This window comes from Thalassophryne amazonica, chromosome 9 (genome assembly GCF_902500255.1).
Source record: "Thalassophryne amazonica chromosome 9, fThaAma1.1, whole genome shotgun sequence".
Classification (NCBI taxonomy): Eukaryota; Metazoa; Chordata; class Actinopteri; order Batrachoidiformes; family Batrachoididae; genus Thalassophryne; species Thalassophryne amazonica.
The window spans coordinates 104,720,959-104,744,969 of record NC_047111.1 but is presented as its reverse complement, the minus strand read 5'-3'; the positions used below and the strand labels follow the sequence as shown (position 1 = coordinate 104,744,969).

The window sequence follows — 24,011 nt, the reverse complement described above, 5'->3', positions numbered from 1 at the left end:
AATTGCATTGAAAAATATAGCGCATTATTTGTCTGACCATAATGATAGAAAAAAGGTGTAGTTTGGATTATCTATGACTGAATGTTATGGATTTATGGGGTAAAAACAACAAAAATGGTGACAATGTTTGGGTATGTCCCTTGTCTGTGTCTGTGGTCCAATTTTGTGGCCTGTCCTTTGTTTGTGTGCTTTTTGTCATCTTCTGTCTGTCCTTTGGTTAGTATTCATTGTCTTCTCTCCCCCGTTTATGTCAGTCATACTTGTGGTCTATACCCTGTCTGTATTTGTGGTCAGTCTTTTGTCTGTGTTCTTTGTGTAAATTGTCATGATCTTTTGTTTATTATTCTTCCTCGTGATCTCTGTCCTCTGTCTGTCTCTCTGTGTCTTTTGTCATTATGTTTCAGTCCTGTGTTCTTTGTTTCCCTGTTTCCACTTTGTACACTTATGAGTTCCATGTTTGGTTTTTCTGTTTGTGTCCTTGGTTTTGTGATTCCCTTTTTAGGTTGTTTTGTTATCTTTATGTTTGGGTTCTACACACCCCCGGCTTTCTGTCGAGTTTTGAGTTACCTTTTGTGTGATTAGTTCACCACGTGTGTTTTGATCCAGTCTCCCCGAATATGCCCACACCTGCCTCTCATTTGCTCATTTGTTCCGTTGTGTATTTTAAGCCTGCCCTGCTTTCTGTTCAGTTACCGTTTTCTTCTTGTTGGTTCCTCCTGTATTTCTGTTTGTAAGTACGTTGATAATCTTTGTCTCTTCCTGCTTGTAGCTGTGTCTTGTTTTATAGTGTCGATCATCCTGTTACCTCCGTTGTCTCACCTGTTTGTATGGATTCTGTTGTGTGTTTGTTTAGGACTTGTGTTTTACCCCTTGTATTTGCTTCATTTGCCAGCCTGATCTTGCGTGTTTTAGGACAATAAATCACCTGTGTTTCCATCTCAATTTCAGTTTGTACAGGGGTCAAAAGTTATAGTTGCTCCAATTTTGGTAAAAAATGTGATGTAAATTATTGGTTGTGCTAAAAGGATTAATAAATGGAATAGTTTTGACTGAGTTGAATTTTTAGTCTCCAAAATAAAGACCAAACGAAGTTGACATCCATTGGATTCTATGATATGTGACATGTGAAAACTAAGCATAACACATGGTGCAAACTATTCCTTTTTAAAACCCTATGAACTAAAACAATAAAGTCCAATAAAACAATGACTTTTTTTGCCGTTGGTACTTCATAACTCCATAACATTCAGTCATAGATTGTCCAAACTATACCTTTTTGGAATCCCTATGATCACTCATATAATGTGGTATCATTTTCAAAGTGACTGCAGTAGTTTGAAAAATGGTCACTATGACAACCATGGGGAACACTCACGATGGCTCAATATCCAGATTTTTTTTGTAACATGTTTGTAACAGGGCAGCACGGTGGATTATTGGGTAGCACTGTTGCCTTCCAGCGAGAAGGTCATGGGTTTGATTCCCGCCTGTGGCCTTTCTGTGTGGAGTTTGCATGTTCTCCCCGTGTTTGCTTGGGTTTCCTCCGGGTGCTCCGGTTTGCCTCCCACATCCAGAGACATGCGGGTTAGGTAGATTGGAATCTTTAAAATTGTCCGTAGGTGTGCAAGTGGGTGTGAATGTGTTTGTTTGTCTGTTTGTGGCCCTGTGACAGACTGGCGTCCTGTCCAGGGTGTACCCTCTATGACTGCTGGGATAGGCTCCAGGTCCCCGTGACCCTTAATTGGACTGAGCGGTTGAAGATGAGTGTGTGAGTGTGTTTGTAACATCTGTGTCAGATTTGGTGATAAAAGCACCAAATGCACAATTCTTATGAAAAAAATGGCTATGCTGCCCCACTCTACTCCTGAACCTAATTTTGTTGCAGTGAGGGGCCAAAGCCAATCTGCGTGTGTGTAAGAGATGTTTTATTGAATTGTCAGTATGTAATTGGTCATTTGATGTACAGATTGATGGATTGTGTCACTGTGCAGTTAATATTATCTGTGACAGTGTTTGATTGGCTTCCTTCAGGGATTAAGGCATGTATAAGGCCGCACTGCCATCTGTCCACTGTTTGGGGTCCTGACCCGGCCGGAGGGACGGCACAAGCCCTGCAGGATGAGGACAGCTGAGACATCCGATAAAGGTCAAAGACAGGAAGAGCGTGAGCAGTCTAACATTTACAAACTGCAGCTGTCAGTGAGCTGTCACATTTGACAGAAGATGCAGGCCAGTTATTTATTTCTTTGTTTGTTAGCAGGATTTGAACTGATCTTAAAATGTGGTGAAAGATTTGGATACGGACTGGAACACATTCCATGAAATTGTGGGATGATTCAGGATGGAAGCATTGTATGTGTTTCTGCCTGTTCATAATTTGATACTCTAACTCAGCCACATGGGGTGTGCAGCCAGTACATTCTGAGTGCTGGTCCCAAGCCCAGATAAATGAGGAGGGTTGCGTCAGGAAGGGCATCCAGCATAAAACAAGCCAACCCAACTATGCAGACTAAGAATCGAATTTCCATACCAGATCGGTCGCGGCCCGGGTTAACAACGTCCGCCACCAGTGCTGTTACCCAACAGGGTGCCGGTGGAAATTGGGCTACTGCTGGGCGAAGACGACGAAGAAGAGTAGGAGAATGTTTCCACAAACAGCGGGAGAAGAAGAAAACTAGAAGGGTGGAAATGAGAGTGGGGACTTTGAATGTTGGTAGTATGACTGGTAAAGGGAGAGAGCTGGCTGATATGATGGAGAGAAGAAAGGTAGAAGTATTGTGTGTGCAAGAGACCAAGTGGAAGGGAAGTAACATCGGCGGTGGGTACAAGTTGTTGTACCATGGTGAGGACAGGAAGAGAAATGGTGTTGGGGTCATTTTAAAGGAAGAGTATGTTAAAAGTGTGTTGGAGGATAAGCAAATGTCTGACAGGGTGATGAGTGTGAAGTTGGAAGTTGAAGGGGTGATAATGAATATCATCAGTGCATATGCCCCACAGGTAGGTTGAGAGATGAAGGAGAAAGATTTCTGGAGTGTGTTAGATGAGGTGGTGGAGAGTGTGCCCAAGCATGAAAGAGTGGTGATAGGAGCAGACGTGTTACGGATGTGGCGTAAGGTGAAAAGAGAAGTGGCAAAAGCAAAGGAAAAGGCATATTGTGAGCTGTACAAGAAGTTGAATAGTAAGGAAGGAGAAAAGAACTTGTACTGATTGGCCAGACAAAGGGACAGAGCTGGAAAGGATGTGCAGCAGGTTAGGGGGGTAAAAGATGCACATGGTAATATGCTGACAACTGAGGAGTGTGTGCTGAGAAGGTGGAGGGAATATTTTGAAGAGCTGATGAATAAAGAAAATGAACGAGAGAAAAGGCTGGATGATGTGAGAGTAAATCAGGAAGTACAAGAGATTAGTAAGGAAGAAGTGAGGGCTGCTATGAAGAGGATGAAGAGTGGAAAGGCAGTTGGTCCAGATGACATTCCAGTGGAGGCATGGAAATGTCTAGGAGAGATGGCAGTAGAGTTTCTAACCAGATTAATAAAATCTTGGAAAGTGAAAGGAGGAGTGGAGACGAAGTGTGCTGGTTCCTGTTTTCAAGAACAAGGGTGATGTGCAGAGCTGCAGTAACTATAGAGGCATAAAGGTGATCAGCCACAGCATGAAGTTATGGGAAAGAGTAGTAGAAGCTAGGCTTGGAAAACAGGTGAAGATCTGTGAGCAGCAATATGGTTTCATGCCGAGAAAGAGCACTACAGATGCAATGTTTGCTCTGAGAATACTGTTGGAGAAGTACAGAGAAGGCCAGAAAGAGTTACATTGTGTGTTTGTGGACTTAGAAAAAGCTTATGATAGGGTGCCAAGAGAAGAGCTGTGGTATTGTATGAGGAAGTCTGGAGTGGCAGAGAAGTATGTTAGGGTAGTGCAGGACATGTACAAGAATAGTGTGACAGTGGTGAGATGTGCAGTAGGAATGACAGACTCATTCAAGGTGGAGGTGGGATTACACCAGGGATCAGCTCTGAGTCCTTTCTTGTTTGCAATGGTGATGGAGATGGTGACGGATGAGATCAGACAGGGGTCCCCATGGACTATGATGTTTGCAGATGACATTGTGTTCTGTAGTGAGAGTAGAGAGCAAGTTGAGTCTAGTCTGGAGAGGTGGAGATATGCTCTGGAGAGCAGAGGAATGAAAGTCACTAGAAGCAAGACTGAGTACATGTGTGTGAATGAGAGAGAGCTCAGTGGAATAGTGCAGTTACAAAGAGTAGAAGTGGTGAAAGTAGATGAGTTTAAATATTTGGGGTCAACTGTTCAAAGTAATGGAGAGTGTGGTAGAGAGGTGAAGAAGAGAGTGCAGGCAGGGTGGAGTGGGTGGAGAAAGGTGGCAGGAGTGATTTGTGACCGAAGAATATTAGCAAGAGTGAAGGGGAAACTTTACAAGACAGTAGTGAGACCAGCTATGTTGTATGGTTTAGAGACGGTGGCACTAACAAAAAGACAGGAGGCAGAGCCGGAGGTGGCAGAGCTGAAGATGTTGAGATTCTCTTTGGGAGTGACAAGAATGGACAAGATTAGGAATGAACATATCAGAGGGACAGCTCAGGTGGGACGGTTTGGAGACAAAGTCAGAGAGGCGAGATTGAGATGATTTGGACACGTGCAGAGGAGGGACCCAGGTTATGTAGGGAGAAGGATGCTGAGGATGGAGCCACCAGGCAGGAGGAGAACAGGGAGGCCAAAGAGGAGGTTTATAGATGTGCTGAGGGAGGACATGCAGGTGGCTGGTGTGACAGAGCAAGATACAGAGGACAGGGTGAGATGGAAATGATTGATCTGCTGTGGCGACCCCTAACGGGAACAGCCGAAAGACAAAGAAGAAGATAATTTGATACTCTATTCTTAAACAAAAATCTGAGTTTTTGATGCACAGGACAAGACAACATTATTATTTTTATGGTTCAAGGCCGAGCCATCTGTTGGCTATGAAGATTCGTGCCAGTGAGCAATTCGCTGATATTCCATCTGTCAGACACCAACAGGGGAAGATAACCACAGACCCCAAAAAGATTACTGAAACTTTTCGCTCTTTTTATTCAGATTTATGTAATTCAGATGTCACCCTTAATAAATGCAAACTTGAAACCTTTTTTTGATAGAATTAATTTGCCACATTTGTCAGAAGATGATGCTAAGCAATTACATTACATTAGATGAGCTTAAAGAGACAGTCTCTAAGATGAGGCATGGTAAGGCACCTGGATGGGATGGTATACCACCTGAGTTCTACCTCACTTTCTGGGATCTGATAGCCCCCCTGTTACACTCAATGATTCTACAACCCCTGGCAAAAATTATGGAATCACCGGCCTCGGAGGAGGTTCATTCAGTTGTTTAATTTTGTAGAAAAAAAGCAGATCACAGACATGACACAAAACTAAAGTCATTTCAAATGGCAACTTTCTGGCTTTAAGAAACACTATAAGAAATCAAGAAAAAAAATTGTGGCAGTCAGTAACAGTTACTTTTTTAGACCAAGCAGAGGGAAAAAAATATGGACTCACTCAATTCTGAGGAATAAATTATGGAATCACCCTGTAAATTTTCATCCCCAAAACTAACACCTGCATCAAATCAGATCTGCTCGTTAGTCTGCATCTAAAAAGGAGTGATCACACCTTGGAGAGCTGTTGCACCAAGTGGACTGACATGAATCATGGCTCCAACACGAGAGATGTCAATTGAAACAAAGGAGAAGATTATCAAACTCTTAAGAGGGTAAATCATCACGCAATGTTGCAAACGATGTTGGTTGTTCACAGTCAGCTGTGTCTAAACTCTGGACCAAATACAAACAACATGGGAAGGTTGTTAAAGGCAAACATACTGGTAGACCAAGGAAGACATCAAAGCGTCAAGACAGAAAACTTAAAGCAATATGTCTCAAAAATCGAAAATGCAGAACAAAACAAATGAGGAACGAATGGGAGGAAACTAGAGTCAACGTCTGTGACCAAACTGTAAGAAACCACCTAAAGGAAATGGGATTTACATACAGAAAAGCTAAACGAAAGCCATCATTAACACCTTAACAGAAAAAAAAACAAGGTTACAATGGGCTAAGGAAAAGCAATCGTGGACTGTGGATGACTGGATGAAAGTCATATTCAGTGATGAATCTCGAATCTGCATTGGGCAAGGTGATTATGCTGGAACTTTTGTTTGGTGCCGTTACAGTGAGATTTATAAAGATGACTGCCTGAAGAGAACATGTAAATTTCCACAGTCATTGATGATATGGGGCTGCATGTCAGGTAAAGGCACTGGGGAGATGGCTGTCATTACATCATCAATAAATGCACAAGTTTATGTTGATATTTTGGACACTTTTCTTATCCCATCAATTGAAAGGATGTTTGGGGATGATGAAATAATTTTTCAAGATGATAATGCATCTTGCCATAGAGCAAAAACTGTGAAAACATTCCTTGCAAAAAGAACATAACATAATGTCAATGTCATGGCCTGCAAATAGTCCGGATCTTAATCCAATTGGAAATCTTTGGTGGAAGTTGAAGAAAATGGTCCATGACAAGGCTCCAACCTGCAAAGCTGATCTGGCAACAGCAATCAGAGAAAGTTGGAGCCAGATTGATGAAGAGTACTGTTTGTCACTCTTAAGTCCATGCCTCAGAGACTGCAAGCTATTATAAAAGCCAGAGGTGGTGCAACAAAATACTAGTGATGTGTTGGAGTGTTCTTTTGTTTTTTGTGATTCCATAATTTTTTCCTCAGAATTGAGTGATTCCATATTTTTTTCCCTCTGCTTGGTCTAAAAAAGTAACCGTTACTGACTGCCACAATTTTTTTTTCCTGATTTCTTATAGTGTTTCTTAAAGCCTGAAAGTTGCCATTTGAAATGACTTTAGTTTTGTGTCATGTCTGTGATCTGCTTTTTTTCTACAAAATTAAACAACTGAATGAACATCCTCCGAGGCCGGTGATTCCATAATTTTTGCCAGGGGTTGTACATTCAGTGGAGGAAGGTTGTTTTTCTATGGACATCAATTTACCTCTCATCTCTTTGTTACTTAAGAAAGGTAAGAACCCAACTGAGTTTGCTCTCTGCAGACCTTAAAATCTATGCCAAGATGTTAGCCCTCCGGGTACAGAACTATATGACATCTTTGGTTCATTGTGATCAAACTGGTTTCATAAAAGGCTGTTTGGCAACAGATAATCTTAGGCGTTTGCTACACATTATTGATGCATGCAAAGATAGTGGGACTCCCACAGCTATCTTGTCTTTGGATGCCATGAAAGCATTTGACAGGTTAGAATGGACATGTTTATGGTCAGTTCTTGGAAGGATGGATCTGGGAGAGAGGTTTATTCATATGATCAAAGTCCTTTATACAGCCCCTTCAGCCATGGTTCTTACCGGTAAGATCTGCTCTTCACTTTTTCCTTTCTCAAGGTCATCTGAACAGGGCTGTCCCTCAAGTCCGGGCCTTTTTGCCCTGTCCATGGAACCATTAGCGCAATTTATTAGACAATCTCAAAATATTTCCCCTATTCTTACTAGTAGTACAGTTCACCACTTGAATTTATATGCAGATGATGTGCTCCTTTTTCTGCAAAATCCTTCTGTTTCAGTCCCGTACTTTTTAAGAGCTGTAGAGGACTTTGGGAATCTTTCCGGCTTTAGAGTCAACTGGTCGAAATCTGCCTATCTGCCTCAATGATGCTGCCAGAGCAGCTACCCTCCCTGCTAACATCCCCACGATTGAGCATTTCAAATATCTTGGCATTGAAATATTTCCCACTATAAACCAGATTATAAAGTATAATTACTACAAATTGTATGAAAATGTTCTTCGGGACCTCAACAGACGGGCTGGCTTACCCAACTCACTACAGGCCCGGTCTTCAATCATTAAAATGAATATATTACCAAGGGTTAATTTTATCAGTTCAATGTTCCCTGTGTGTCCCCCTGTTGGTTACTGACAAAAACTTCAATCTGCAACATACAGCTTTATCTGGAACAATAAGCGGTCAAGGTTAAAGATGTCCACATAAGGTTAAAGATGTCCACTGCTCAGAGGATGAAAAAGGATGGCGGTTTGACCCAAAGGCGAAGGTTTCTTGGCGGTCTTTGGAAGAGGCACTCGTGTCTCCCCATAGGCTCCAAGATATTGTCTATGCTAACATTTCTGTTAAGCAATGCCAGTTGCGGTTTGGCCCCCTGATCACGCACGTTATTCAGATATGGTGTGACGTTCAAAAATCTTGTGCTGTGAGATGTGAGTGGCACTGTAACACCCTGCTGTTTAAAAATAATAAACTACTGATAGGACATCGGCCTATCTTCTTTCCTCAGTGGGAAAAGAAAGGCATTCATACCTTAGGTGATATTTTTAACACTACTGGTCTGCGGTCTTTTCAGGATCTTTCAAGCTGGTATGAGCTTCCTGGTACCTCTTTCTTCTTTTTTCTTCACTTTGGACAGCATTGAAAGCTTATGGGGTACCTTGGGATAGACCGTTGCAACGACACCCATTTCATAATTTTTTTTAATGATAAGTATACGTCAAGGGGTTTTGTCACTCAGATCTATCATCAATTACTTGAGTCCTCTTATACCAATCTTCCACTGGACTCTGGAGAAGGGATATTCCAGAGCTTCACCCTGAGTTTGACTGGGATTTGGTTGGGTATTATATACAGCTCTCCTCACATAATCCAGATCACCAACAAATTCATTTCAATTTTGCTCATAGAACTTATCTGACTCCCAGAAGGTTGCACATGATGGGTCTTTTACCAGATTCCTGCTGTACCTTATGTCCACTTGGTGTGCCTGGTACATTTATTCATATGTTCTGTGGGTGTCCGCCTGTAGCGTCTTTCTGGAAAAAGGTCTCCCGCCAGTTATCTGATATATTCGGTTTGAATGTACCTCTATCTATACCTGTTTTACTGTTAAATGACTTATCCAAAATGTCTGCCCCTCTACATAAAAAGAAACGTATTCTAGCTGGGCTTACAGCAGCTAAAAAACTGGTTGCCTCAAGATGGAAATGTTCAGATAAACTCTCTCTGCCCAATTGGTTTCTCACATTCCTTGATGTCATCTACCTAGAGGTGTCCACTGCCCGTGTGATTGGTGTGATGGAGTCTAAGATTGCTTTATGGTTGTTAGCTATTGAGCAATTGAAAGAGCGAGTATAGATCACTCAATGGTCCTGGGGTGGGTGGGATGGTATGGAGTGTGTGTTTTTTGCAAGGTAATTTTTGATTTTTTTTTTTTTTTGGGGGGGGGGGGGGGTTATATATATATATATATATACAGATACACACACACATTGTTGGAAAGATAAGTTGGGAACTACTGGGTGTATAAAAAATAAATAAATTTAAGCATACCAATAGAATGAGCATCAACATCATGGTTTTAGGTTAGAAATAACCTACAGCCCTCAGAGTGTGTACCTCCACCAAAAACAAAACAAAACAAAACAAAACTTGGTAACTATAGGGCAAAGAAATGAAAAATCTAAGCACACAGTGGTTAAAGGCTATAATAATAATAATAATAATAATAATAATAATAATAATAATAATAATAATAATAATAATAATAATAATAATAATAATAATAAATCCCTGAGAACTGGGATTTATTTATCACCTAAACTGACTCACTAAGAACTTGGTTTATCTGAGGTTTATTTATTCTCCACCCAGGGGAAAGCAGGTACCTCTGCTATAGTTAGAAATAAATAAATTTTAAATGTCTTATTTTCACTTTTGTAAAAAAAACAAACAAAAAACTTAAAAATGATCATTCTTAACATGAAATTAGAAGCAAAGCTATGGGATTTTAAATTATTATTCTTGGTTTATCTGGTCTTATTTAATGTATTGTCTTTGTGGAGATACTTTGTCTAAATCTCCTGTATCGATCAAAAATGTGATTAAAGGGTTTTGTGGGCCCCCAGACTATTTATATCATACCAAGATATATATGAACCCCTGGTGTTCTCCCTTTCCTATTGACATACACATGGTCCTTATTTTATATATCCATCCATCTTTTATACCTGCTTACTCCAATTAAGAGTAGAGGCTGGAGTCTATCCCAGCAGTCATAGAGCGTCAGGTGGTGTATAGCCCAGACAGGACGCCAGTCTATCACAGGGCCACATATAGACAAACAAACACATTCACACTCCCGCACGCACACCTACGGACAACTTAAAGTTTCCAATTCATCTAACCTGCATGCCTTTGGATGTGGGAGGAAGCCGGAGCCCCTGTAGGGAACCCACGCAAAAGAACATGCAAACTCCAGAAAGGCCACAGGTGGGAATCGATCCCATGACCTTCTTGCTGTGAGGCAACAGTGCTAATGACTTTGCTGTATTTTATGTGTATATGAGGTCTGTGATAAAAGTAACGGACCTTATTATTTTTTTTCAAAAACCATATGGATTTGACTCACGTGTGATTACATCAGACATGCTTGAACCCTCGTGGGCATGCGAGAGTTTTTTCACGCCTGTCGGTTACGTCATTTGCCTGTGGGCAGTCTTTGAGTGAGGAGTGGCCCACCCTCTCGTCGTTTCTTCATTGTTTTAGAATGTCTCAGAGACTGCTGCTTTGTTTGATAAAAATTTTTTCAAAAACTGTAAGGCACAACTGAGTGGACACCATTCGATAAATTCAGCTGGTTTGCGGTAAAAAGTTTAACAGCTGATGAGAGATTCTGGTCTGGTAGTGTCGCTGTAAGGACGGCCCACGGCGCCTGACGGCGATCTGCGCCTCAAGGCGGCAGCGTCTCACCGTTTCAAGTTGAAAACTTCCACATTTCAGGCTCTGTTGACCCAGTAAGTCGTCAGAGAACAGAGAACTTTCAGAAGAAGTCGGCATGAGGAGATTATTCGGACATTCCATTGTTAACGGACATTTTGTAATGAAAGAACGTGCGGGCAGAGTCGCATGTCGGGCCGGACCCGACCGCGGGGGGTCGCGACAGGAAAAACACCTCCGTTGGAAACCTTAACGGGCAAGTTGGAACATGCCCAAGCTGTTAAACAATTTCTCAGTTACTCACTTGTTGAAAGTCATCAAAAGCCACCTGAATTTTACAAATGGTTTTCAACACGTTTTTCCTGTTGCGGCGCACACAGATTCACCGAGTCGTTTCAGTGACGACTCGGCGAATTTGCGCGCACGTCTTTCATTACAAAATGTCCTTAAACAGTGGAATGTCCGCATAAAGTCCTCATGCCGGCCTGTTCTGAATGTTCTATGTTCTCTCACGACGTCCTGGGTGAATTAAGCCTTAAATTAGAATGTTTTCAGGTCGAAACAGGTCGAAACAGGCCGACGACAGTGCCTGGAAGCGCTGCGTGACGTCCCGCTCCGTGGGAAGTCCTTACAGCGACAGAAACACCCCATAATCTCTCATCAGCCGTTAAACTTTTCACCGAAAACCAGCTTAATTTCTCGAATAGTGTCCACTCGGATATTCCTCACAGGTCCAGAAAAAATGTTGATAAAGCAACACGCGCCGTCCGCAGCGGCCATTCAGACAAAGAGATTCCGACGGGCGGGTTGGAGCACTCCTCACTCAAGGCCTGCCCACAGGCGAATGACGTCACCGACACGCGTGAAAAAACTCACGCATGCGCACGAGGGTTCACGCTTGTCTGACGTAAAAACATATGAATCAAATCCATTTATTTTTTGAAAAAAAATAAAAAGGACCGCTTTTTTCATCACAGACCTCGTATATATGTGTGAATATGGTTAAAAAAAGCATTTCATTTTAAACTGGGCAGTCAAATTGTAGCAGTGGTTGGTCATTCATGCTTTTATATCATCTTGTCTGGGTAACTACAATTTGCTCTATGTGGGAGTAAATCAGTCACTTCTCTCCCATTTGCAGTTGGTCCAGAATACTGCGGCGCGGCTTTTGACAGGGCCTCGGAGGAGGGAGCATATGACTTTGGACCTGGCTGCACTTCACTGGTTGCCGGTTCATTTTAGGGTCCATTTTAAATTTCTTATGTTTCTTTTTAAGTCCCTCTATGGTCTAGCTCTATCATATCTCTCTGGGCTTCTTCAGCCTTATGCACCTAGTCGGTCTCACAGGTCGTCTGACCAGATGCTCCTGCCAAGGTCGAAGAGAAAGCTCAGAGGGGTCAGGGCTTTCTCTGTTGTTACTCCCAACTCCCGACTGTGGAACAGTTTGTCTCTAGGTGTTAGGGAGGTACCCTCATTGGTCATTTTTAAAGCTCGATTAAAAACATCTTTTTTCCTTGGCTTCTGACACAAACGAGGCTTAGTTTGATAATGTTTTAAATTGTATTTTAGTGGTTCTTTTTATTTGATTGTATTTTAATTTGTCTTATGTTTTAGTGTACAGCACCTTGTGTCAGTGCTGGCTGTTTTAAGGTACTTCATAAATAAAGTTGGGATGGTATAGTATGGTAATGTTGATAAAAGTAAAAAATAACACTGGACTTTCACTGCTAAAGACAAGTCACCTGTGGACAAGTCTCAATTGTTATGATTTTCTTTCCAACATGATTACAATGCAGTTACATGTAAAGGTCTTTTGCTGGCCTTTTATAACTGCCCCTGAATGCAGCAATCTCACAGCACATCTTCCACTAAAACTAAAAGATGAAATCAGATGAAAAGCTGCACATTCGCATTGTTCAACGGGTGGGTTATTCCTCTTTCAAACAACTGGATTTCAACGTGCTGATATGGGCGGCACAGTGACTGAGTAGGTCACACTGTTGCCTCACAGCAAGAAGGTTCTGGTATCACTTCCCGTCTGGTCATTTCTCTGTGGAGTTTGCATGTTCTGCCTGTGTTTGAGTGGGTTTCCTTCCGGGTGCTCCTACCTCCAAAGATGTGCAGATTAGGTGAACTGCAAACTTTAAATTGATTGTAGGTGTATGAAGGTGCTTGTCTGTCTGTATGTGACACTGCGACAGACTGGCATCCTGTCCAGGCTGTACCCTGCCTATTGTCCTAAGACTGCTGGGATAGGCTCCAGCCCCCCCTGTGACCCTTGACTGGAGGAAGCGGGTTTAGAAAATTTACTGAAGCCACTCACATACTAGAAGGAAAGGCTAGAAAACGTATTTATGCTCAAAAATCAAAATGCGCAGTGTGGCCCTTTAATTTAATGTTTCCTGAATTTGGAGCCCCCCCCCACACACACACGCTCTTTTTTTTTTTTAAGATGTCAATGCAGACATACTGAGATCACAAAGAGAAACAATGAAGAAAATTGCCCCTCGTCTGGATTTTCCGCCTTCAAAAGCAGTCAGGTCAAGTCTAGTGTGGCCTCATTTCTGTGTTAATATTCCTGAATGCACATCTGAACAAAATAGCAAGGATCTGTGTTAATCTATGGACCATCAAGAGACTGACATTAAATTCTGGGGACATGTACAGACATAACTTAATGGTAATGAGATGGGACTTTATTTGCACATGTTCAAGACACTGGATAAACCTCTCAGTGTCACATCAGACAGCTTATGAATTAAATATTTGGCTTTTTTCATAATAAGAATTAGAAGACTGTTTATGTTCAAAACCCTGGTCTTATTATTACATGTGATTTGGTTTTTCAAACTGTAATAGATCTCCATATGAGACAGGATGTGAGAGGAAAATCATTCTGGCTCCTTCAATAACCAGACCAAAGTATGGATTCTGGAATTTTTTAGGATTATTTGCCATTAAAAGAGTGAGACTGGCATTTTGTATTTTGTCTCAGGTTAAGAGATGTGAAATTAAATTAAATTAAAAATAAATAAATATGTTTTAATATAAAAATAACATGAGGGAACATTTGCTCACTAATATCTGCTGAAATGATCTGGAAAGAAGAACTTAGGGAACTAATTTTGCCTACGGCTGGTTGCAGAACAGTTCAGCCTCATACAGTTGATGATTTGGTCAGGTCTGATATTTAACTGCACATCTGTCCAGTATGAAACAGAAAACAAAAGTGGCAAAAAAAAAGAGATCATTTATCAAAATGAATTCTGTAACAACTATTGATCAAGTTGGCGCGAATTTCAAATATGTGATTATACTCCAGAGTGATGTTATCGATTGTCTTTAAATTCCACCTTTGGAGCCACTGCACCTCATAGACTGACACCAAATAACAGCTTTGTCTTCAAAAACACAAATGACCCCACGTTCAGATGAAAGAGGTTGTTTATCAATCATCCCTCACATGGCTGAAAGTTAATTTCCCCCTTCGGTTGGGTGATGGGTTGACTTTTGTCTTCATGTTCATCTTAAATCTGGGCACATCTGCGACTCGTGAGCCTCCCTCATTTAATGACACCATACCACAAACACCCTCAGGTATTTTTACTGGAGCGTATCAGCTCATTACTTTACCTGCGAAGTGATACAGTGAATGCAGAAATCAAGTGTGGCGGTATCAACATAAATCTGACCGTATCATTTCACTGGATGATCAGGTGAACACTTTGTTTTTTGTTTATGTACGTTTCACCATAGTCAAGTTTTTTCAACAGACACAATAATATTAGGGCCCCATCACACTCGCAATAATGAGCAGCAATCGAGCCAAATCAGCCGGAATGGGAAAAAAGACAAACATTCCGACAGCCATGTACAAATGCCGGTCGAATACTTAGAATGTGGGCAGAACCCACCTCGACGGAGTCGTGCACAGTCCATGTGCATGCCCACAAATGCAGTCCAAATGTAGTTTGCACACAGTATGAATACTTAGACTGCTGTCAGATTGCAGTAAGAATTAGAAAAATGCACATCGACTGCTGTACAGGTGCGGTTCGAGAGGTATGGGTGAAAGGCAAGAAAGGGGAGGGGTGTTGAAGACCTGCCGTGTCACCATGCTGGTTTTGAATGACATCCAACCTATGAACTGATGAAATGTAACTCAGGATCCACTGATGATCGCATCGCTGTAGTGCATGTAAACACGTGTGATCAGATCATTACGGCCATCAGATCACTGACATGCACACTCGTTATTACCAGTGCGGCAGTTATAGTAAACGCATTGGAAATACACAAGGAATAACTGTATCAAAATAAAAATGTCAGCGGAAAATATTCAGAGAATAATTACTACATGAGGGATGCAAGGAAAACAGTAACTAAGAAAGTAGAAAATAAACACCAGAGATGTGGTGAAAACTTGAACCATGACCATTGCTATAATCATTTCAAACTAGCTAGTACCTGTTAGTGGCTGATTCAGTGAATGACAATGTCCACGCTACTAATTTTTCAACTTTGTCCCCATCACCTCTCACGATAATGAAATAATGACCAAACTAAAAATAAAACAGGAAGAACAAACTATAAACAATACTGAGCCAGCATGAATCAGGGTGCTGTTACCTCGGACCTAATACAATATTAGCTAGCTAATGTTGGGCAAAACAATTGTTAACTTTACTTAGCTAATATTAGTTTGTTTAACTGTTTATGGATTCATACTTCCTGGACTCCAGAGCTCTCCAAAGCGGTCCTGTCAGGTCTCATGCATTTGGCGTGAGACTCAACATGTTACCACGCTCTGATGCTAATGCATGACATTCTGAAACATTTCACCCCTATGACCAGCTAGACAAGATTTGGCAGAAAATAGCTCCTTGAGTGTATCTCACCTTGAGAGCTCTGTGGACTCAGCCATCAGAACTGTGTCTATATGTGGTGAAAGTGTTGGACCTGTAGATGATAGTCACGTATCTCGGCGATGACATTCCAGGGCTCGCCCTAAGCACTGGAGTAATGGCTCTGCACCATCATGCTACGATTTTCAGGTGAAGAGTTAGTCCAGCTGTCAACGCTTGGTTGTGTGCACCAACAACTGCTACTACCTCCGTTCACAAGAAGGACTCAGGATGAGCCAGAATGACAAAGAAATTCTGTGTATTTTTTGACTGCAGTTGCACCTGCAGATATCTGATTTATTTCCACCGATGCATGTTGCCCAACTTCAATTTGTCAGTATCTGTGTGTATGTTAACAATTCCATATTTGCAATACATATGACATTAGCCACATGAGCAAAACATTAGAATTGGGTTGCTTGTATGTAGTAGTGTAAATGTAGCCAGTGGGTTTTGGGTGAATTTGTTTTTCTCTCAATGAAAGTCGAGGCTTGTTCTTTGGAACTGTATTGAACATACACATTTCTCAGAGCCATTATATAAAATTCCTGTGATATGTGGCAATGACCCAATCAGAAATGGATCAAACAAGTTATGTGGAGTCAAGACCTTTTAAACTGAATTATGTTCATCCATACGATGTGGTATTTGGTCTGATTTATAAACATGGCATAGCTGACTGACGGCAACAGTGAAAGAAATGGCTAGAAACACTAGTTTAGGGGAGGTGATGGTCTAGTGGTTGAAGCGCTGGGCTTCAGACCAGAGGATCCTTAGTTCAAATCCCAGCCTGACCGGAAAATCACTAAGGGTCCTTGGGCAAGGTGTGACCACGGGGAACATGCTTTTTTTTCCCGTACTAGAAAAAAGTGTAATTGCACATCCACTACAGTAGGTGGCAGTGGCGCTCTCATTGTCAGAGTGTGCGCAGGGTGTATTGAGCATGGAAATAGAGACCTGGAATGGATGGAAATAGAGACCTGGAATGGACGTCACGTGACTAGCGGCGTGCCGCACGGCGGCCATTACTAAGGGTGGAGAGAGCACCTTGAGCCAGTTAAAGAGAAGCGAAATGAGGGGGAAAAAAGGCAGCCAAAGCTTCACCATCAACTGCACCAACTACAAAAACAAATTCTCCAACACTAACATGAACTGTACAATAGCCTTAATGTAATTATGTAAAACAAATGTCTATTTTAAATTCGTTATGTCACAATTTAATATCAATATACTGAGACTATAACTCAACGCCTAAGTTCTTTTCATTAAGCTGCGTTCACATGCATACAGATACGGAAACAAAAATGTTTAAATATATTTATGTATATATACTTGCGCTAACAGATCTATTAGCGTCGCTCAGGACAGGAAGGCGCCATTACTAAGGGTGGAAATGTGCCGATCGTCAGTAATAAACTGACCGCTTTTTTTGCACTAGCGTCGCTATTTCTTAACGGATTTTAATAAATCTAGGCTTGTTTTAAAGCCATTTGAAAGCTCTTTCCAATGAACCTATGCATGTGTGGGTTAAAAAAAAACTTTTATGTAAAATGCAGAAATTTGGGGAAATTATGACAAACTGTGCTGCTTTTCTCTCTCTATTGTCGCTATTAACAGATTTTAATAAAAGTAGGCTTGTTTTAAAGCCCTTTAATTGCTCTTTCTAATGAACCCATACATGTCTGGGTAGAAAAAAATGTTTTATGTAAAGTGTGGAAATTTGGGGAAAATATGCCATTCTGTTTATTTACTGTGATGTTTTTTTTTTCTTCCTGTCATCATAATTCTCGATGGATTTTTATAAATGAGGCCTTGTAAGTTGTATTCATGCTAATTAAAAGCTCTAACGAACCCATACATGCCTGGATAAAAAATCCTTATGTATTAAAATATAAATCTGAAGTATGCCTTGCCAGTGTGCTCATTTACCTTGCTGCTTTTTCCACTGTAATATTATTGCTAGTCTTTTAATGACAACAACATATATATGATTTTTACTAACATTTTATTACAAGTAGATATAAAGCCATTCAGAATTTATGACTTTTGACCCTCAGTCAGGGTAAAAAGTACCTCCTCCATCCCCTCCAACCACACTTAAAATTTAAATGCCGCCTGTGACCACCATGTACATATCATATTAAACAACACTGCAAGTATATATACATAAATATATTTAAACATTTTTGTTTCCGTATCTGTATGCATGTGAACGCAGCTTAATGAAAAGAACTTATGGCGTTGAGTTATAGTCTCAGTATATTGATATTAAATTGCGACATAACGACTTTAAAATAGACATTTGTTTTACATAATTACATTAAGGCTATTGTACTGTTCATTTTAGTGTTGGAGAATTTGTTTTTGTAGTTGGTGCAGTTGATGGTGAAGCTTTGGCTGCCTTTTTTCCCCCTCATTTCGCTTCTCTTTAACTGGCTCAAGGTGCTCTCTCCACCCTTAGTAATGGCTGCCATGCAGCACGCCGCTAGTCACGTGACGTCCATTCCAGGTCTCTATTTCCATGGTATTGAGGACTCTAGCATAATGGAACACAGCTCAATGTAGGGGTTTTTTTGCACTATGGTGGGAGACAAGGAAAGACCGCTGTGTCTTAAAATGTTGACTGCGGACAGCATGAAGCCAAATAAATTAAGGCGCCACTTAGACATTACACCCCAATCACACAGATAAGCCGCTTGAGTTTTTTTTTTTTTTTTTTATCAGTGAAAAGGTGTTGAATATTGCCAGCAATCATCCCGCTTTGTGAATGCTGCTTCAGTAAACCAGCGAGCACTGTCAGCATCATAGCGGAGGAGCTGAGCAGCAGTATTTTCTATTTTTTTAATAATAATTTAAACTGAGCAGCAGTAGACATGGTCTCTGTCATGCTAGATTACGCAAGTGCTGCGAAAATAAAAACTAATAAAAAAACAAAATCACAAAAATAATCATAAAAAAATCACCACAAATTGTTTTATTCATTTTTGTTTTGTCTGTTAAAGTGTTTTATATATTGTGCTCCTGAGTAAGTGTTCTGATCAATTTGAATGTATTATTATTTATTGATTTTATTTAATTTTGTTCAGTCTGTCAAAAAATGTTTATAGTTTAAGGATAGAATTTTTTTTTTTAATTTCAAGCAAAGTGATGCAAGCTTTTTTCTGTTACAGACTAAAAAACAATGTTAAAGTTATTCTTTGCTGTTAAGTTGATCTAAAGTTCTTTCTTTTTTGTTTTCTTTAATGTTAATAAGGATACAATGTTATGCAGAGGTGTACTTATAACAATTTTATGGACAAATGATACTATTTATAGTCATGGCAGAGAGTGGAGCGTGGGGCATGAAATGTTTTTTCTTCCGGGGGGGCGTAGCAGAAAATAACTGAGAAGCATTGGTTTAGGGGAAGGATACATAAAGCTATCTCAGAGATTTCAGCAGTCAGTTTCCACTGTGAGGAACATAGTGAGGAAATGGAAGACCACAGGCACAGTACTAGTTAAAGCCCGAAGTTGCAGGCCAAGAAAACTCTCAGATAAACTGAAGAGAAGGATGGTGAGAAGAGACATAGTCAACCCACAGACCTGCTCCAAATACTTACAACATGATTTTGCTGCAGCTAGTGTCTCTATGCATCGTTCAACTATACAGCGCACTTTGCACAAGGAGATGCTGTAATGCAGAGGAAGTAGTAGAGAAGCTTCGACTAGACTGGGATGTTTCACTTCAAATCGCAGAAGCTTCCTCAGTTAAAATTCTTGCTCTAGCGAAACATCCTCGCGTCAAGCAACCCAGTACAGTCAAAGATTCAAGCTTCTCTACTATGGAAACCACCTGGACAACTGAGAGCCTTCACAGAAACAATGCAGAGGTAGCCTTTTCCACGTACACTCCACAAACAGTCACATGAGGTATGCTAAAGCACATTTGGTCAAGCCAGCTTCATTCTGGAATAAGGTGCTGTGAATTGATGAAACTAAAACTAAGTTATTTGGACATACCAAGGGGTGCTATGCATCACTGAAAAAGAACACAGCATTCCAAGAAACACACTTGCTACCTACAGTAAAATTTGGAGCTTGTTCCATCATGCTGTGGGGCTGTGTGGCCAGTGCAGGTACTGGGGATCTTGTTAAAGTTGAGGGTTACATGGAATCAGCAGATTCTTGAGAACAATGTTCATGAATCATGAAAACTGCTTGGGACTCTGACGAGGGCGGTCGCATCTCCTTCACTCCCTTATCTCTACTCTCTGCTTTAACCTTCAAGTCCCTACTTCACCAGACTGTGAATTACAGAATTACAACTTGTCACAGAATCCAAGTACCTCGGCGTGATACTTGATTCCACTTTGTCCTTCAAAAATCATATTAAAAAAATTTGCCAATACTGTCAAATTTAACCTTAAAAAATTTAAACAAATCAGGTCTTTTCTAACACTTGGTGCTGCCAGAATGTTTCTCCATTCAATGATTTTATCTCATATTGAATATTGCATCACAAGTTGGTCTCTTACCACAGTTACCAATTTGAAATTAAATGAATCACTGTACAAAAAATCTCTTAAAGTTTTTGACCGAAAACCTAATTCTTTTCATGTATGTAATATTTTAAACAAGTACAATCTTTTCAATTTTGAAAATTTTATAAATTTTAAGTATGTATGCTTCATTTATAAAGCGCTACATGGACTAGCCCCACCTCCAGTGTCTACCTTGTTTAAACCTATGATTTCAAGTGGCCTGAGAACCAGGGCCTCCTCCAGAGGAGACTGTGAGGTCCCCCACAGGAGAACAACTTTTGGACAGAACACTTTCTCTGTGAGGGCCACTAACATCTGGAACAGTCTTCCTCTGCACATACGGGAGAGCCCGACATTGATCAGGTTTAGAGCTCAACTCAAACTATGGCTGAAAACAAACCAGTCATGTGACCACTAGACTTTTACCATTCCCTTGTGTTGCTTATTTTGTATATTATATTTTCTTTCTTATGTATTTGCCTGCCTAGGGACTACGGATGAAAACTAGCTTTGTAGCTATAATCCGGCATATTTACATTTGTTTTTATACTGATGTTCATTAATGTGCATTGCCCCTATTCAAATAAATAAATAAATTCCTCAAATTATATTGGATTTCTGGATCTATTGGACTACTATTGGATTAACCATGGAATTGATCAGCTGGTCTCTGAACGCTATTGACACCATTTTTTCTACAAGAAGGTCAGGAGCGGGGATCCTACCTGCCCAGATGGAACGTATCCTGCGGGATATTTTCTCGACTCCTGCGGGTCTTGGCGTATTGCATGCTTGGCGCCTTTCTCCATTGAGGATGTCAAGGATTTATTCATTTTTGGTCTTATGGTAGCAGGGCTGGTACTTTCTGGCTTATGTGCTGCCCTGATCTACCGGATAATTGGCAAGACGGCGGCATCAAGAACCACGGCCCCTCGCTTGTCCGTCATGATTAACAAGGTTGGCAAGGCAGTGCATTCTCAGACTACGATGACTCTTGAACTCAGACGCAATTGGATGACATCTTGGAGCAGATGCATGCCTTGCAGTTGAAGTTGAAGATTTCAGAGGCCGGTGAATATTCTTAATTCATAATTGGGAATATTCTTAATTCATAATTGGGAATATTCTTAATTCATAATTGAGATTTGGTTGTTCAAGTGGAACTGTTAAAAAGTGTTTTTCACTGCTCAACCACAACACTCCAGGCTTATAAAGCCTGAAGGACAAATGGCCAGACTGTTTTCTCCTCCAGAGGAATGTCCTTGGCCTTGGTGAGATTATTCGGCTCCTTTCTTATCTCAACCCACAAAGACAATAAACTGACAGACTTACACATGGACAAGACTGAAGCATGCTCCATTTTTTTCCCTATACATCCATTCCTGCCCTCCATCACACACCCCATCCCGGCCACCGCTCACGCCACCCCATCCCCTCCGGGGGCTGCGCGGTTTTTAGCTGCGGCAGGACCCCATTCCCCCCAAGCTAGCGGTGGCGCGACTCCAGTTGCAGCGGCCTTCACCCACTTTGCCTTAATTCGGATGACGAACTGCCTCAAGTTTAGTGCACATAAACAATGTCAAATGTATATGTGTTGTCTTTAATTTTGATGTGTTCCATTATTACGGTAAACAAGTAATAATTGTGGATTAATTGCTGTATTCTGAGGTAATTGGAGTGTAAACGTAATTGCCCTTTTTTGGGATCAGTAAAGTTGTCTGAAGTCTGAAGTCTGAATCTGTGACAAAGTTGAAGTTGCGCCGGGGCTGGATCTTTCAATAAGACAATGACCCTAAACACTGCTCAAAATCTACTAAGGCAGTCATGCAGAGGAACAAGTACAATGTTCTGGAATGACCATCTCAGTCCCCAGACCTGAATATTATTGAAAATCTATGGTGTGATTTTAAGTGGGCTGTCTATGCTCAGAAACCAATAAACCTGATTGAACTGGAGATGTTTTGTAAAGAAGAATGGTCCAAAATACCTTCAATCAGAATCCAGAATGTCATTGGAAGCTATAGGAAGTGTTTAGAGGCTGTCATTTCTGCAAAAGGAGGATCTACTAAATATTGATGTATTTTATTCTGTTGAGGTGCCCAAATTTATGCACCTGCCTAATTACTGCACACTTTCTGTAAATCCTACCAACTTCATTTCACTTCTGAAATATCACTGTGTTTGTCTGCTATATCATATATTTAACTGAAATTACTGATCCAAACAACAAATCATTTATAAAGAAAAATCATGGAAATCATCAGGGGTGCCCAAACTTTTGCATACAACTGTATTTTTCATTTAAAAGAGGTATACTGCTAGTAAACCTGGATAAGCCTCTTTTTGGTAAGTGTGCACTTAAAAAAAATCAGGATAGAACTATAATTCCATCATTTCTAATCAGAATTCTGCTCTTGTTTATCCTGTGAAGTTATGTTTTCAGACATCTGTTATTGTGTTGGTTTGTCAGGTGTGCAGTTATTTCCTGTTGCTGTTTCTCTGTGGCAGTGACACTAAACGAGGCTCCATGGCCTCATGAGGTTCAGAATCCGGTGGATGTTTTTGCAGCATGAATATTTACAGGCTGTGGACCAGCAGAGGCACAGGTGCAGATTAACATCATACCCAGAAAAGAGCAATTTGGGTCTTAGTTTCCTGCTGAAGGACACTTTGACACACAGTCATCTGTCACCTTTGACCCTTTGGATTATGTCACTTGGATTACTCCAAACCTTATTCACCAATGTCCAAAAACCCTTTGGAGGGCAGCTTATGATTTGATTCTGGGAGCGATGAGAGATGGTTTCATCAGCCAAATTTCGAGAGCAAATGCATCATCTGTGACAAAATAATTATTTTATATAAAGCAGGGTCCAGTGGCACAAAGCGCGGTGTCAGCGGAACAAAGCCGTTCGCATTGACACAACAAATTGCACAGCAGTGAGGGGATTAAATTCGTGCAAGTGTCAAGGTGGCTTAAGAGAAGGCCCTCATTCTTTTAACGTATTACTCGCGCTGTCTTTCTGAAGCCGTTAGAATGACCCTGTAGATTAGAGAAGGCTTTTCACGTCCTGTATCAGTTCTGGCGTCAGCCTGTTGCCATCACTGACTGACTGGATCAGATGGGTGTGAAATGCCCATTACTGGATCGGCCTCCCTGACACTGATTGTGGCTGATGTATCAGCTTCAGCGCTGTAGGCTGAGGAATAGCACTTGCAAGGTACAAATCACGTTTCTGACTTTCACCAGTGGAGAAAATCACCTTGAGGTCTTAAAGGAAGAGACGTAACTAAGCCCCCCCCCCCAAAGGGTATAGGTTTGTTTTCTGTGTCTAACGTTTGTCTCAATGCAAATTTACCTCTACAGGATGTCCTCAAACAAAAGAACCCTGGTGTTGTGCCCTTTGCTGAAACTCAAGCGTGTCTGTTCAGAGCAATCAGCATTTAGCTCTTTAACTTCCTCCAGATGGGCCCAGCTTCACCCCCTCCAGTGGATTCCCCGATCCTGAGCCAGCCTCCCCCAAGCGACAAGGGGGCCCAGGTGCCATCACCGAGCGAGACCGCCGGGTAATTTGGCTCGACGTGCCCCAACACACGCACCCTCCTTATATCAGCGTCAGGCAGCGACTCTGGACATTAAACACTGTCTCATTAGCTTCATTCGGATGAGAAAGGCGACATAATGAGAGGTGGTGTAATGACCACAAACATCTGATCTCCACCCGCTCCAAACAAAACATGCAGGTAGGGATCAGGGTCAGGGCCAAAGTCATGTCACACC

General features: G+C 41.2%; 1 long non-coding RNA gene across 1 annotated transcript; it reads left to right on the top strand.

The window, feature by feature from the left end:
- Positions 1 to 944: 944 nt before the first annotated feature.
- Positions 945 to 23,525, top strand: LOC117516626. Its single transcript, XR_004562494.1, has 4 exons — positions 945 to 1,124; positions 8,579 to 8,583; positions 19,214 to 19,219; positions 23,515 to 23,525. It is a non-coding gene; the product is annotated as an uncharacterized LOC117516626 (long non-coding RNA).
- Positions 23,526 to 24,011: the final 486 nt, after the last annotated feature.